The 15,955-nt window shown below is 33.6% G+C and overlaps 1 long non-coding RNA gene across 1 annotated transcript in view; it reads left to right on the top strand.

Moving 5' to 3' along the window:
- The first annotated feature begins 862 nt into the window (after positions 1 to 862).
- The window catches only part of LOC125964201 (uncharacterized), a 343,736-nt gene continuing 328,643 nt past the window's right edge, over positions 863 to 15,955 (top strand). The window contains exons 1-2 of the long non-coding RNA XR_007476937.1: positions 863 to 1,071; positions 4,962 to 5,094. This is a non-coding gene — a long non-coding RNA (uncharacterized LOC125964201). The remainder of the gene's footprint in view (positions 1,072 to 4,961; positions 5,095 to 15,955) is intronic.

The raw sequence follows: 15,955 nt of genomic DNA on the forward strand, positions 1-15,955 counted from the left end.
TAAATTGTAAGACGTTCAGTGCTGCTTATTTTAGCTCCTTATTTTTTACTGAGGTTTTCAGTCCAAATTTGTAGTGAGAGTTGACAATAGAGTGAGAAAGTGAAGCAAGAGAATTCTCTAGGAACGGTATGCAATTTGCTTTTCTTACTTCTGTTATGTAGTGTAAATACTCTCCAAAATACAACCTGATGATACTCTTAACAATTTGTAGAAGAAGAAACTAGGATGATGGTAGACTTCATGTGTTGTTGCCATAGTTAAACTTTTCCAAATAACTGAATTTGGTTACAGTTTTCTTTTTCATAAAAGTACCTGCTGAGTAAAAACTTTGCAAAGGCTTATAACATTCTGTCTCTCTGTTTTGTAAGTACTATCCAAAGACTATCAAATAGTTTTAGCCGTTTTAATTAAATGAATAAATTTTGTAATTTTTAGTATCAATATTGACATTTATTATTGACCACTCGATCAAAGTTGGAGGGATGGAAATTTTAACTTGCCAAATTGTTATGGCTAATTTTACTATGGCTTTAATCTTGAGAATAAATTAAACTCTCTAATGAAGAAAAATTTAGGAGACATTTTGTTCATTTCTGTCTTCAAAAAGTTTATTTCTACAATTGCTCCTTTGAGAGTTCACTGCAGTTTTTAAGTGTAAATGGACTAGGGTTAAAAACTACTGCATTTTCTCTTTTTTCTATATTGTTTTCTTCAAAATATAGATGCTATTCAATTCTACTTAATTTTCTTAGTGTGTTACTAGGTTATGTATGGAAATATATCAGTTTTGAAGAAACTGAAGTTTAGCATCTGATTAAATTGCGGTTTGGTAATTGCGTATATTTGAAATGTTCACAGAGGGAAGAAACATAAGTATTATAAAAACTGAGAATCAGGTACTTTGGCAGTGAGAGAGAATCATCCTAAGGACATCAGATAAGTATCTGATAAGCTGTAAAACACCTTGTTAACAAGGGGGCAGAGGTAGTCATACGTGTGAAAACAGCTCTAAGGAGCCTCGAAAATGAGCAGACCTACACGTAGTTATTCATATATATGCATTTATTCCAGGTGAGTTTAGGCTCCAGATTTGATTTTAAAGCTTTGAAATATTTGAAAATCATTTTTATTTTACCTTTTACTCTATTTTAAGATAAGTTTTGGTATATTTAGATATGAAGTTAATTTTCAGAAAGAGAATTTCTATTTATATTACTGGCACACAAGAAAAATAGAATTGAGTTAGTTTCCAGGAAATAGCTCCCATGTTGTCAACACATAAAACATAGCTTTATTTGACATGCCAATTTACTCGCAAAATTTTGAGACTAAGAAGGGAAATCCAAGTGCATTTTGTCATACATATAGTGAAAGTGATGATAACATGTTTTTAGAGGAAAGTGTTATTTTCCTTATGTAAATCAAGGAGAAAAATATAATTAGTTTAAACTAATTCTTATATACGTATGCAAAGTGCCTAAAGAAAATTTTAAAACAAGTATCATGAGCAATTGCACAAAGGTAACATTTTAATGAATTCTAATATTTTCATCATACAGTAAAATAAAATGGTATCTGAATATAAATATAGGTAATCAAAATAAGTGAATATGCAGGTGTGCTTGTAGTGATACCTTATTGCTTTTGACTGTGCATTGTTAGTAACACATTTCAATTTACAATAATAGAGCGACTTCGTTAGTCCTGTGAACCACAACTTGATATTTGTGTAATTGCTAGTAGCATGTGAATGTTACATAAGTGTTGAGATACTTCATATTAGGAAATCCTAAGATCTATTTGACTATCTAGGAACTTTTGTCATACACTGCCTTCCAGCTCAAATCAGGAATTTTATTTTTATTTATTTAATTAGTTGTTTATGATTTGTTCATTCATTTATTTTTATTCTTTTCTTTTGATGGGTATTGTTTGTATAAAGCTCAAAATTTGAAATGTACAGTAAGATATTGATTGTTGCCAAAACTTGACCTCTGTTCACCGGTGCCGAATAGAAATGCAGAGACAGAATTTTGGGTGAAGTAGAAAAGAGTAACTTTTATTGCTTTGCCAGGCAAAGGGGGCCACAGTAGGCTAATGCCCTCAAGACTGTGTGACCCACCCTGGAAGGGGTAGTGAGGAGTTTTCTGGTGTTCAAGGAGCAGGGCGTGGTCAGCTTGTGGACAGTTCTTGGATTAGTTGGCATCAAGGTGAAGCTTCAAGCATCATCAGCCTTCTGGATTCAACCGGTCTAGGGTCTGTGCTTGTGGTCAGCAGTTTTCATCTGGAGGGGGTCTGCTTCCTATAAAAACAACTTAGGAATGTGTGTCAGGCCTTTATCTGTATCCTTCGGGGAACTGGGATGCTGCTGTGTGGTGGATTTAGAGTCTAGATTGTTACCAGTTTCCCAGCCCAGCAGCTGTTCTTTGTTTCTACATCTTCACATTTCCCATCGTTAACTCCTGAGTCAGCATTTTACTTCAAAAGACACACAGGGGCTTGCACAGTTTCATGATGAAAAGAAGACTCTTTCCTTTTTTCTGTTAGATTTGTCATTTCCACCATTACTTTCTACTTTCCAGCTTTATTATTGTTATTATCATTATTATTATGTAATTTATGTACTTAAATGACATGTTTTACTCCAGCTAGTAAAAATTTGGAAATCAGCACACTTAAAATATCTCACACATCACTTTATACTTCTTCCTTGTTTGTTCTTATAAAAGTCACGTTATGTTCACATTATGTAAGCATAACACCTCCTTTACTTTTAGTGAAACAGATTTAATGTCCCTTGGCTGTTCATTTGCCATTTTTCTCTTGGTGGATAATATGTGTTCCCTGAGAATTTCTTCAGAATGAACTTACAGTTCAAATGAAGTTACTAGGAACTCTGGTTTCTCGTAAGTTAAAAAATAATTGCTCCCTTGTCCATGTTTCATTCATGTTTGAATAGTGGTTTGGCTAGCTCTAAATTTATTATGTCACACTTTCTTTCCTTGAAGATTGTATAGGTGGTTTTTCCTGATCATTATAACATTGAGTATTGCTGTGGAGAGGTTGAAGGTCAGCCTATTTTTTCACCTTATAGATGAATTAAATCTATTTTCCTGGCTGCCCAAAGCATTCATATCTATATAAAATTTGAAATTCAGCTAACTTAAAGGGTTTATTTTACAGTGGGTACTTTTAGGTCAGCTTCTCCTAGGATATAGTGTTCTCTTTAAAGAAGTAAATTCAAGTGTTTTTTGACATCTGAAAAGTTGTGTTTTTTTTTAACTGAATATATAATTTTTTTTTCTCGTTTCACTATTTTATTTGGACCCGTTGGTAGATGCTAGTTGAGTGTATTAGATCTTGTTTGAAAAACTACTGCTTGTTTGAAGTTTCTCTGTATTTTGCTCTGTATTTTGTTTATTCGTACTTTATTTTGCTCAGTTTTTAAAGTCTTGTCCTCTGTGTTTTCTTATTGCGATTTTAGCAATGTCTTACATTTTTGCTGCTTCCAATTTAGTCTTTATTTTTATGAGACTTTTAAAATTTAATTTATTTTCTGAGTTTTAACAACTCTTGTTTCATTTCCTTCTCACCATTTCATCACCATGAAGAAATGTTTAATGCTCTTGTATTAACATGACTGCTTCAATAGTTTTATAATCAATTGTGATATTTTTGTGATGATTTGTATCTGATCTACAGCAGTACTTTTGTGGTATTTTTCCTTTGGTTATTTTTCATTCCTTTCTTTCTTCATTCTTTGTCCTATTCATTATATTTACTTTTTATCAGTCTATTATTGTTTCTATTGAATTATTGCTCTTCTTTGAACCAGATTATTCTTCATGGGGGGTGGGGGGCGGAATTCAGGTTCATGTTCCCAGGTTACTAGAATTTCCCTTTTAGGATTATTCGGGTGTGAATGAGGTCTCCCCAGCCAGTCAAGGGTAGCATCACAGGGCTCTCAAACCAGAGTAGCTCTCCCCGCTCTGCTGTCCAGACACATAAACAGCCCGTGTGGCTTTTTCACTCCTGCATATCAAGCTACCAACCCAGCAAAGTCTCATGGCTGGGTATTTGCACTTTATTTCCACAGCTGAAGAGAAACATGGTTGCTTTCCACTTCAGGGTGTACTACTTACTTGACAAGTGTGTTTTGTAAGCTTTTTCAAGATCTGTGTCCATGGATGTGATAATCTATATTTTCCTGCACCTATTTGACCTTCAAAAAGTTTTGGAAACAACCTCTCCTCCTATTTTGGGATTCAGAGTTTTAGATATCTGTTGATTTCTTCAAAGTTGACATTTTATTTTTGTTTCTCATTTTTCTGTTTTCTTTTGGGTGATTTCCAAGAGAAGAAGAAAACAAATACAATTTTTAAATGGATGTGTACACACTGCTATATTTAAAGTAAAATGCCTTTCCATGGAAAAGGAAAAAGAAAAAAATTAGCAGAAATACAATACATAATGTAATTAGGAATATCAACAAGAACAACAACAACATAAATAAATAAATAAAATGGATGTTTCTCCAGCTTTTAGGAGCAAGAAAATAAGTTTTATTGGTCACTGAATTTTATCAGACACATGAACTGATATCAAAATTAGACATTTGTAAATCTAGAATTGGCCTATATTTTATATGCTGATTTCACCACTATGAAGCTCTGTTGTATCTTCTCTTAATTTCTCCTAGTCTAAGTCACTTTAGGTAATATATCTTTGTTAATCATTTTCTTATTCTCAGTATACTTTGTCTCCACTTTTTCCACTCTAGGTTTCTATACTTAGCATACTGCCTCTAATTTCTCTAGTTTACATTTTTCTTTCTGTGTGTTTATCTATTTGTTACATAACTTTCTTCAGGCCAGAGTCTAATTCTTCCAACTCTTATAATAGACTGGCAAAAAATAGTTCAAAAAAATAGAATCAAACTTTGTTATTTCTTTAATTTATAGCTGAACACACATGTTGACTGAAGAAAAACTCACAACCTAAAAGTTGCGAGTTAAGCTGTACTCCGGGATCTTACTGAGAATTCTAGCACAGGCGGCAGCCTCTCAGATATCCCTTAGGAGCTTCTCTGAAGAGGTAAGGGAGGAGCCAGGATATATAGGAGTTCCTGCTGTGATTTTTGATCCCTTGCTGTAATCAAACATCACAAGATTATTGCTAATGACAAAGAACAGACACCTCAAGTTAGTGATTTCAGTGCTTTTCTGTGTATGAGAGGATGCAAAGATCTGGGTTCACTCAGATTATTCCTTAGATTTGAATCTATCTAGGGCCAGTATCCAAAGCACAGAATGCTTCCTGTTTTTCTCCATTCTGAATTCCCATCAGGGCACACTGTCCCGGGCAGCTGCAGGGGCTGATGGCTTGATCCTTTTAGAACTGGGAAGGTGGGCAACATTCTTTGTTTACTGGAAGGGCAGGGAACATTCCCTGTCCACACACCTGCACCACATATACACACAACTCATAGTTTCTCCAATAACAGTAGCCTCCTACTTATTTCCTCCCACCTAGATTCCACTGGGTACATACATTTTCCACCAATCCCTTTCCTTCCCCCATTTAATCCAGCTGTGTTGTGGATCAATGTCAAATCTAGGTGTTTTCCCTGAAAAAATAGTATGGGAGTCCAATATAAAGATATAGATGAATTTGTTAAATTTATTTTACTTGGTACAGGATCTTCCTTCATACTGTAGCCCAAATGATTCTTTTGATTAAGAAATAAACATTTCAGACTTTCTTTTAATTTACAGATTTGGAATTCTCATTTTTTGTTTTTTGTTTTTGGGGTTAGTTTTGCCTCTTGGCAAAATAATGTTTCTTTAGAAAAAAATGAATTGGTAAGTGTATTATAAATTCATCAGTGAATCGCAGCTGTGATATTGTTTTTATATTATGCTTGAAAAAAAGGAAAGTTAAGCCCCAGATTCCTTTAATAGTTCTATTATCTTGGGTATCACTTTATGGTTTTTCAGATAGATATATAGTGACATCTGAGAAAAAAATTTCTTTTTCAAAATACATAATGTTTGAAAATGGTTTTGATACTAGTTTCAGTGTCCTGGAATTTCACAAAAGGAATCGGACAAAGCAGGGTACAAGACTTTAAGATTTCTAACTTTGAAGAATGTCTCCAGTTTTCTTTTAGGAAGGATATAAAGAACCATTGTAGTACAACTTCTGAGCCACATATGCTCAAGATATGGTTACATACTTCTAAGATATCAGTAGACTAAAAAGAACAGTGACCAGAGTGAAATGCAGGAATGTTGAAAAATCAGATGAAAAATCTATTTGGAAAGGATAACCTGACTAAACATTGTTTCTGAACCAAAAGAGAAAAAAATCACAAAGAATAAAATAATAGGGAAAAAACTTTTGGAAAAAAATGAGCAGGTATGAAGTAAATGAAAAGAAATCAAACTTGAAGATTAAACAAATAGATTCCATTCTTTTTATGAAACATATTGCAGCAAATTGTTCAGGCGATTTAATGTCATTGGCATATTAATGAAGTGACTGTGAGTACAATATTATCTTATGGAATTACCAAAATTAGTCTTGAACATATGAGCTTTTAGTGGTTAGAATTTAATTCCAAAATCATAAACACCTAAGTAGTTAACTTTCATGTTTGAATGAGAAATGCTTGTATTTTCTCAGTTAAAACATTGGGCTAACATTATGAGTGTGTTAGCAAGAGTAGGCTATTGTGATGAAATAAAGAGAGTCAAAGTGTATAATGATTCCCATACAATGATTTTTTGTTTTTTGCTCATATATCAGTTCAGGTCAGGGACCTATAGGTCAGATTTTGATATTGTAAGAACATCAGTTGTCACCCTGCTGAGCCTGGAGAGGATAGGAATTGTGAAGGGTATCTTTCAGGATAATTGTCACTCAGAAGATGTAAAACACAATTAATCCTTTCTATAAAAAGAAACAGAATAGTCACACTTGACTCCATGCAGATTGAAGTCCTGTCATAAAGCAGATGCTTGAGTTATCTTGGAAACAGGATATAAAAGGGCATGTTAAGCCCAATGATTCCATGAGAGAAGAGAGTCATTAAATTTCTAATGATTCAGGCCTGTAATGAATGTATAATCTATATATTTTTTAATTTTAAAATTTAGGTTCTTTAAATGGAATATTTGGATACCATTTTTTGAGTTGTGAAATTTTAACAAGATGCTTTCAAAAGATGAGACATTTCTCTCCATTAATCCTTGCTTCTACTGAAATGAAGCTTACAAAAGTCAGAGGCAGGTGGAGCCTTCATGCCCCCCTTTTTGCTGTCATACCTATGGAACAGCAGGGTCCTCCAAACGAAAGGGCAGGAGTGATATTCCCTATAATGAATAGTGCTATTTTGTTACTTGACCTTCTAGACAGCCTGAAAATTTCAAGTTAGAGATCAGTGTGGAAAAGCAAATTGATAAGTGGGAACACTGTAATCTTAGGTGATACCTCTTTAAAAGGTAACCAAAACTATTTCTTTGCTCCCTGGATAACGGTAAACTGTTCAAAGAACTTTAAAAAAAATCTGGTGGAGCTTGAGGGAAGTGAATATTCTGAATGGCCTTTTTAGACCATGAGTTATGTTAAGAATATTGAGGCCACCTTTCTTCATAAATGGTTATTCCAAATGCTGAATATACCCAAAATTAGAAATGAGAGTAATCTAAGACTGTATGTAAACAAAAGCTTGGAGGACTTGGAAGAACTTCCAAGAAACATTCACAAAGAAAGAAGAAAATCATGAAGGGCAAAACAATAACATGTAAGACAGGACCTAAGCTGGATCTTAGTGGGATTTGGACTGGGGTCGAAGGGCACAGTATCAGATATAAATCCGAGAAAAATACAAACTTGTAAAAAAAAAAATGCAAAGTAACTGAAAGCACCTTTTCTGAAGTTTTGTGAAAAGGTAGGATCAGAATAAAAAGTTCCTTAAAATGTACTAGTTTACATTTTTGTTTTGTTTTCTTTTCATAATATCTACTGACCGAAATCCCTTAAATCATATGTGTGTGTGTGTGTATATGGAAATATGAAAAAATGGAGATATTTCTAACATGGAAAAAGATAATCATTATGCATAACTTTCTGAAGATTTTAGAAAATTACTCCAAAATTATCATATTATATTAATATGTATCATAAAAGTGAAAATACCAAAGCACTTGTTTTATAGAGTAACAAAATTTTTATCCGGATACAAAGAATTGTATTAATGTAGTCCCTTTTCTTTTCAGTGAATATTTCTGTAATTCAAATTAGCTCATGGATGACTGGGGAAAAAAGGAATGACATTGTTAAAAGATGGAAGCCATGTTAGTCCCTATGGTGTTTTCCCAACACCCTTATGTTTTCTGCTCCCAAGTAAAGCAACTAAAGATACAGAACACTAAACCAGCCAGCCTCAGCAAGCCCTGTTAAAACTCAATGCCAGTCCCATCCCATGGTCTTCTTTTTGTCTTAGTTTGGCCACATGTTCTGTTCACGTAGTGCTGATTGCACTGTTCTCCCTGATAATTTGCACATTTTATCCTTGTTTTCATAAATTGGTAACCCCATCTTTTCCTTATACACCATGTAAACAAGCTACATCCACCTTTTTTTTTTAATTGTAGTTGATTTACAATGTTGTGTAACTTTCAGGTGTACAACATAGTGATTAATTCCTTTTTTGCAGATTATATTCCAGTATAAATTATTACAAGATATTGGGTATAATTCCCTGTGCTATATAGTAAATCCTTGTTGCTTATCTGTTTTATGTGTAGTAGTCTGTATCTGTTAATCCCGTACCCCTAATTTGTCCCACTACCCCTCTATTTCCCCTTTGGTAACTGTAAGTTTGTTTTCTATGTCTGTGCGTCTGTTTCTATTTTGTATATACATTCATTTGTCGTATTTTTCAGATTACACATATGAGTGATATAGTAATTGTCTTTCTCTCTCTGTCTTATTTCACTAAGCATAATATTCTCTAGGTCCATCCATGTTGCTACAAGTAGCAATATTTCATTTTTTTTATGGCTGAGTAATATTCCAGTGTGTGTGTGTGTGTGTGTGTGTGTGGGTGTGTATACATACATACATATATACCATATCTTCTTAATCCATTTGTCTGTTGATTGGCACTTGGGTTCCTTCCATGTGTTGGCTATTAAAAATAGTACTGCTATGAACATTGGGGTGCACATATCTTTTTGAATTAGTGTTTTTATTTTTTCTGGATATATACCCAGGAGTTGAACTGCTGGATCATATAGCAGTTCTATTTTTAGTTTTTTAAGGAAACTCCATACTGTTTTCCATAGTGACTGCGCCAATTTACATTTCCACCAACAGTGTATAAGGGGTGTCTTTTCTTCACATGCTCGCCAGCATTTGTTATTTGTAGACTTTTGGATGATAGCCATTCTGACAGGTGTGAGGTAATACTTCATTGTGGTTTTGATTTGCATTTCTGTAATAATTAGTGATATTGAGCATCTTTTCACATGCCTGTTAGCCATCTGTATGGCTTCTTTAGAAAAAAGTCTTCTGCTGATTTTTTGATTCAATTGTTTGGTTTTTTGATATTAAGTTGTATGAGTTGTTTTTATATTTTGGATATTAATCCCTTGTTTGCTGCATCATTTGCAAATATTTTCTCCCATTTCATAGGCTGTTTTTTCATTTTGTTAAAGGTTCCTTTTGCGGTACTTCCACTTTTTTAAATGGTAAAGCCATTCATTAAGTCTAATATTTTGTTATATATTAGGAATTCAACATGTTATTTTAGCTGCATTAGTGCTTTTATTATTTTTATCAGGATAATTAAAGCATTAACTTTCTTGTTGCAAAGTTTCTTAGGACTTTAGTTGGCCTGCCTCAAACCTGTTTCTCCAAATCTGTTTCTTCTGTTTTCATGTGCATATTTGCATCATGCTATTTTATTCAAAAATACATATATGGCATTATTGAAAATTGTATATAATAAAGCAGTTAGGACTCATAATGGGTACTGTAATTAACTCAGTACAAATAGTTGATTATGACTATCATTATATTTAGTAAAACATGAAAGATTACATCAAACATCATTGATCATTATAAGAAAACATAAAATATGAAACTAAGGTCTATTTCTTTTCTGTTATCTTCTTATGATTGTGTTCAGTATAAACTCTTGATTTTTGATAATCAAGTTCTGGTTTAGAAATGGAACAGAAAGTTGGTCACATGGCAGCCTACCCAGGTTAAAAACTATAATTTTATTACACTATAGTTATATATTGGATTGTGACTCAGAACACACACAAGAATAATTTTCTGCTGCAGTCAATCCTACAGAATGTTGTATGCATGCTTTCATTGTACTTACAAGTATTAGCCTTGGCTTTTACTTAAACTGTGAGATGCCAACACTAAAAGAGCATAGGAGAAGAGGCAAATTGCAATTACAACAAAATAAATATCTGGACAAAAGTCTCTAGATATGCTGATCTGGAATTAATAGAAAACTATTCTGAATGAGGGAAAACTAACAGGGAACTGAACACAGTTTGAAAATTCTTTTCATCTATCACAACCTAATGACAACATTTAAATGACAGAACTGGACAAACACAGTTGCAATAGCAAGCCTTAGAGTTAGTGGCAGAGCTGAGAATGCAACATTCAGTCATTTTTTGAAACAGTGTTCTGACAGATATGATCTGAACTCAATTTATTTCTTACCTCGAAAAGACTTTTAAAAGCTGAAAAAGAATGATACCAATTTTATAGGATTTCTGCACCTACAGAAATCTGTAGTGTCTTTTGTCAACACAGGGCCTTACCTTCCTCCACTGATCAAAAAAATGGGTTAATTATCTTGCTCTTACACAGCTGTTTAAAACTTGTTCTTTGAAATCTTGGATTTTTTTCCTTCTTTTAGTTTATGTGTTTAAAATTAAAATTTTGATTTGGAAAAAGGGTGATTAGATATATACTCTAGTGATACACTGGGTACTGGGAATATAGAGCTAGTGGTTAAAAGACATAATTATCACAGTTTTGCTTTTATTCTCTATGATAAATCATGTGTAAAATGTAATCAAATCCCATTAGAAATTTAGAAGATTTATCGTGGAAGCCGGAATAATTCAGAGACCATATTATTAATACTATTTTCCTTTGATCTGATTACTATCTAACGTATAATTTATGTGTATAAATTAAAATCTCTTTTGTTGTCTCCAGTTTTGCCATTAACTAATTGTGTAAACATCTGCTTTATGTGTATAATGAATATTTTTTAAATATTTAAAACTATTTAAAAAATCCATTTCTATTATTTCATGAAAGATAAATTTAACTTCTAGAGGTATCCAGATTGTTTTCTCTTCTCCCATAATAACTGTTAAAATAAATCCTATTAAAATCTCATAAACCTACCCTTTCATTTCAGGCACTGATTCTCTCTCCTTATTTCTACCCCAGGAATCCTTAGATTGACATCTTTGGTTGTAGTTGAACTTGTGAAATATATGCCCCAGGAAGTATTTTCAATCTCCAATAGACTGGTAATATAACCATTCCTTGGGTGAAGGAGTGGGAAAGAAGGAGTGGGAAAAAAGGAGTGGATCCACTCCACTTTTTGAGAAAAATTAGCATTATAACGGGTTCAAAGCAGCAATGGTGGTGAGGATTCCTCACACATTTTCAAGAGTTTTAATTTTGCAATAATTAACACTACCTACACACACAGAATACACTAATTAACTTATGTAGCTAGGTACCTAGCATTACACTTAGTGTACCACAGGCATCTTCGCTGCTTCCTTGACTTAAAAGAAGAACATAGTATTCTGTGTGCACACACTAGATGCAGAGCACTCTGTGGAGGAACATTTGACACCTAAAGACAAACATCTGTTAAGCATCTATGGTTGACTCTCAAAACACAGACTTGGTTGTTGTCAGGAGCTATTACCACCCGGCAACAGATAAGAAGTTTTACCTTAACTTGCATTTCTCAGGAATTGATCAAGTAATAATAAAGATCATCAAGCAATTGGAGATTGGTGGAGGTTTCTTTTTGAAATTTTGAAAGTTTATAAACACTGTTGAAGCCTCTGAGGATCAGACAACATCATGATGATGTGTGGGTTAAACAGTGATTGAGGGGATCTGGTTACCTAGCATCTTCACCGACTCTTACTATTGTTCTATTTACTAATAAATGGGGTAACATATTTTTTCCTTTGTTCTTTTAAAATCTCTATTTGTGAGACCATAGTAGTGGTGATGGGACTCAGGCTGAGACATCTGATATTATTAATATATATTTTAACTTAGACTTTAAACTCTAAATAAAGGATTCCTAGTAACACATTAGTAAAAGCATGTTTATTTGAGTTTTTGAATAAAGCCCTAGCAAATTTAAACATTAAGGCAAAATCTGACAAGTGAAAATTTCCATGTATCTTTCCAAACAGGGGAACAAATCTAACATTGTTCTAAAAATTATAATGATTTATGGGAACTCAAATTCCCTAGAGCATATTTAAACACAAAGACATATATAGAGAATAAAATACATTGTAAAAATTGTACAGAACTTATTTTACCTTAATAGATGTGTGTATGTCTGCATATTGCTCAAGTATACAGGGAATTTATTCTATCTATTTTATGCATGAGGAAACAAAATTTCTGAGTGTTCTTTACATTAGAATATATTCACATACCACAAAATTCAACAGATTAAGGAAATTAATGTTTATCCTGTCAAGTTAAATGTTTTATTAAATTTTGAATATTCTTCAGTGCAGTAATATGACAAGTGAATTAATATAGTGCTTTCTAAATATTTTTCTGGTGGGAAATTTGAAAGGAACACAATGTTTTAGTATGCACATTTCTTAGAAACCTTGATTTCTGTCTCCAGACTGATTAACAATAGAAAACTATGCAGCCAATCATAAACTAGACTGAAATGAATATTGACAAAGTACTGTTTAATTAACTCACATGTTTGAATGGAAATTAAACAATTAAACAATAACTTAAGTCTCTAAGAGTGGGACTTATGAACCAAATTCTGCTAAATACATTGCCACACTCAGAAAATTACTTCAATGTTATTTATGCAAAATAATCACCCATTTTGGAATTAATTGACTTTGCATGATTTTTCAAGTAGTAACTTTATAAGGGATTGGGGTTGTTTTTATGCATTGCTATTAGTTATATGGCTGCCTGTGTAACCGGATGATTTTGAAAGTTCTGAATTGAATCTGTCACTACAGAAGTGTTTGTTTTTCGTTTACAGTTAAGATCTTTGAATTTCTAACCAGAAAGTATATTTTTGATTGACAAAATTCATTATGGAATAGAAAATTGAACACAATTTTATCTTAATTCATTACAGTTGCCATCTGAAGTAAAAAGACCTTCTAAATTGAGTTCTTTTATAGCCAAATAGCTTTATTTGTTGCCTACACTTATATCCATACTGTTCTTTCTGTGTAAAAATGCTCCTCTTCCCTGACTCAAAAGAATACTTGTACTCACATTCAATATTTAGATTAAATGATCTTCTCTCAAGTAGCATTTTTTCATCTCCCTCCAAAGACATAAGCGCTTATTACTCATAATTTTATGCAGTTACTTAAATTCTAGTTAGTAGCTTTGGTTATTTGCATAAGTGTTCTTATTTCCACTAGTCTGTGAGTCCTGAAAGGTAGAAACTCTGTTTTTTTCACCTTTACCACACAGAAACAATGACTGGCACATAACAGACATTTAATAATAGTGGGTTGTATCAATGTGTTTATCTAGATTATTAAGATGAAAAGGGCAAAATAAATACCGTCATTGCATTAATTTAACTTGAATCAGTTTTTTAAAAAATTTATTGGAGTATATAGTTGCTCTACAATGTTGTGTTACTTTCTGCTGTACCGCAGAGTAAATCAGTTATACATATATATATATATCCACTCTTTTTTTTAGATTCTTTTCCCATATAGACCATTACAGGGTATCGCGTAGAGTTCCCTGTGCTATACAGCAGGTTCTTATTAGTTATCTATTTTATATATAGTAGTGTGTATATGTCAATCCCAATCTCCCAATTTATCCCTCCCCCCCACCTTATCCCCTGGTAACCATAAGTTTGTTTTCTACATCCTTGACTCTACTTCTGTGTTGTAAATGAGTTCATTTGTACCCTTTTTTCTGAATCTTTTTTTTCTTCTTTCACTTCAGTGAAAAATCTGTAGCACCCTTTATGCTTTTCTTCCCACAGTATCCATTTCTTGTCTTCTCCACTAAAAAGTACAAAGTGAAAGGGTTTGTTAATAATTGTGGCAAAATTACAGTGGTCATGTTTGATTACACTGATAGTTTCCATCCCCAAATAGCATTTCCATTTCCAAAATGAGCCCGCCTATTATCTTGTTTCCAATAATCAAGGAACTGTTTCCCTGGCTAAGGCTACAGATGGACAGACTTCCTGTTCAAATTCAATTTGTACAATTTCAAATATCTGTGATTTCAATCTGTATAATAAACACCTGAACAATTTTAGTAATGAAACTTTTTTCCCCCCAAGGGTAATTACTATTGAAAGGGAGATATTCTATCTGTTTGAATAAATCATAGTCAGGACTGAAATTCCCTTGAAGAATAATTTGTCAACATAAAGCAAGGAAACTTAACTACCAGTAATTCAACTAATTTGACTATAAAATAATCTGCATTTGTATACAATGACACATGAAAGAGAACTTGACCAGGAAATTTGGAGATCTTGATCCTAATCCTATTTCTTCCCTTTCTTTCCCATAAATAAAGCAAATCCCCCTTACTTCCTTTGGTCACATTGGTCTAATAGTACGATGGACGGATGGATTTCATTAGATTCCCTTCTAATTCTAAAATATCATTTTATAAATTAATAAATTTGGGTGATAAAACTTACTTGTTAACTTGCCACTTTTGAAACATAGTGGGTGCTGGCAGACATGACTGAAACCGTGCAACTCAAATTGGGACTTGAACCCACATGCCAGAACTCGAACCTGGCCTAAACCCAGACTGGGACTTGATCCCTGCCAAAACCCTGATTGGAACTTGAACCCATGTGGCTGGGACTTGAATCCATCCAAAGCCCAAAGTCTTCCAAATGAGATCACACACTGCTTTCAGGACTTAATTAACATTCTCCAGGATAGATCACATCTTGGGTCACAAATCAACCCTTGGTAAATTTAAGAAAATTGAAATCATATCAAGCATCTTTTCTGACCTCAGTGCTATGAGATTAGAAATCAATTACAGGGAAAAAAACGTAAAAAACAAAAATGCATCAAGGATAAACAATATGTCACTAAATAACCAAGAGATCACTGAAGAAATCAAAGAGGAAATCAAAAAATACCTAGAGACAAATGAGAAAAAAACATGACGGAGCTTCCCTGGTGGCGCAGTGGTTGAGAATCTGCCTGCCAATGCAGGGGACACGCGTTCAAGCCCTGGTCTGGGAAGATCCCACATGCCATGGAGCAACTAGGCCCGTGAGCCACAACTACTGAGCCTGCACGTCTGGAGCCTGTGCTCCGCAACAAGAGAGGCCGCGACAGTGAGAGGCCTGCGCACCGCGATGAAGAGTGGCCCCCACTCGCCGCAACTAGAGAAAGTCCACGCACAGAAACAAAGACCCAACACAGCCAAAAATAAGTAAATAAATAAATAAAATTAAAAAACAAACAAACAAAAAAACATGACGATCCAAAACCTATGGGATGCGGCAAAAGCAGTTCTAAGAGGGAAGTTTATAGCAATACAAGCCTACCTCAAGAAACAAGAAAAATGTCAAATAAACAATCTAACCTTACACCTAAAGGAACTAGAGAAAGAAAAAGTAATAAAATCCAAAGTTAGTAGAAGG

The sequence above is a fragment of the Orcinus orca genome, chromosome 1, assembly GCF_937001465.1.
Source record: "Orcinus orca chromosome 1, mOrcOrc1.1, whole genome shotgun sequence".
Taxonomy (NCBI): Eukaryota; Metazoa; Chordata; class Mammalia; order Artiodactyla; family Delphinidae; genus Orcinus; species Orcinus orca.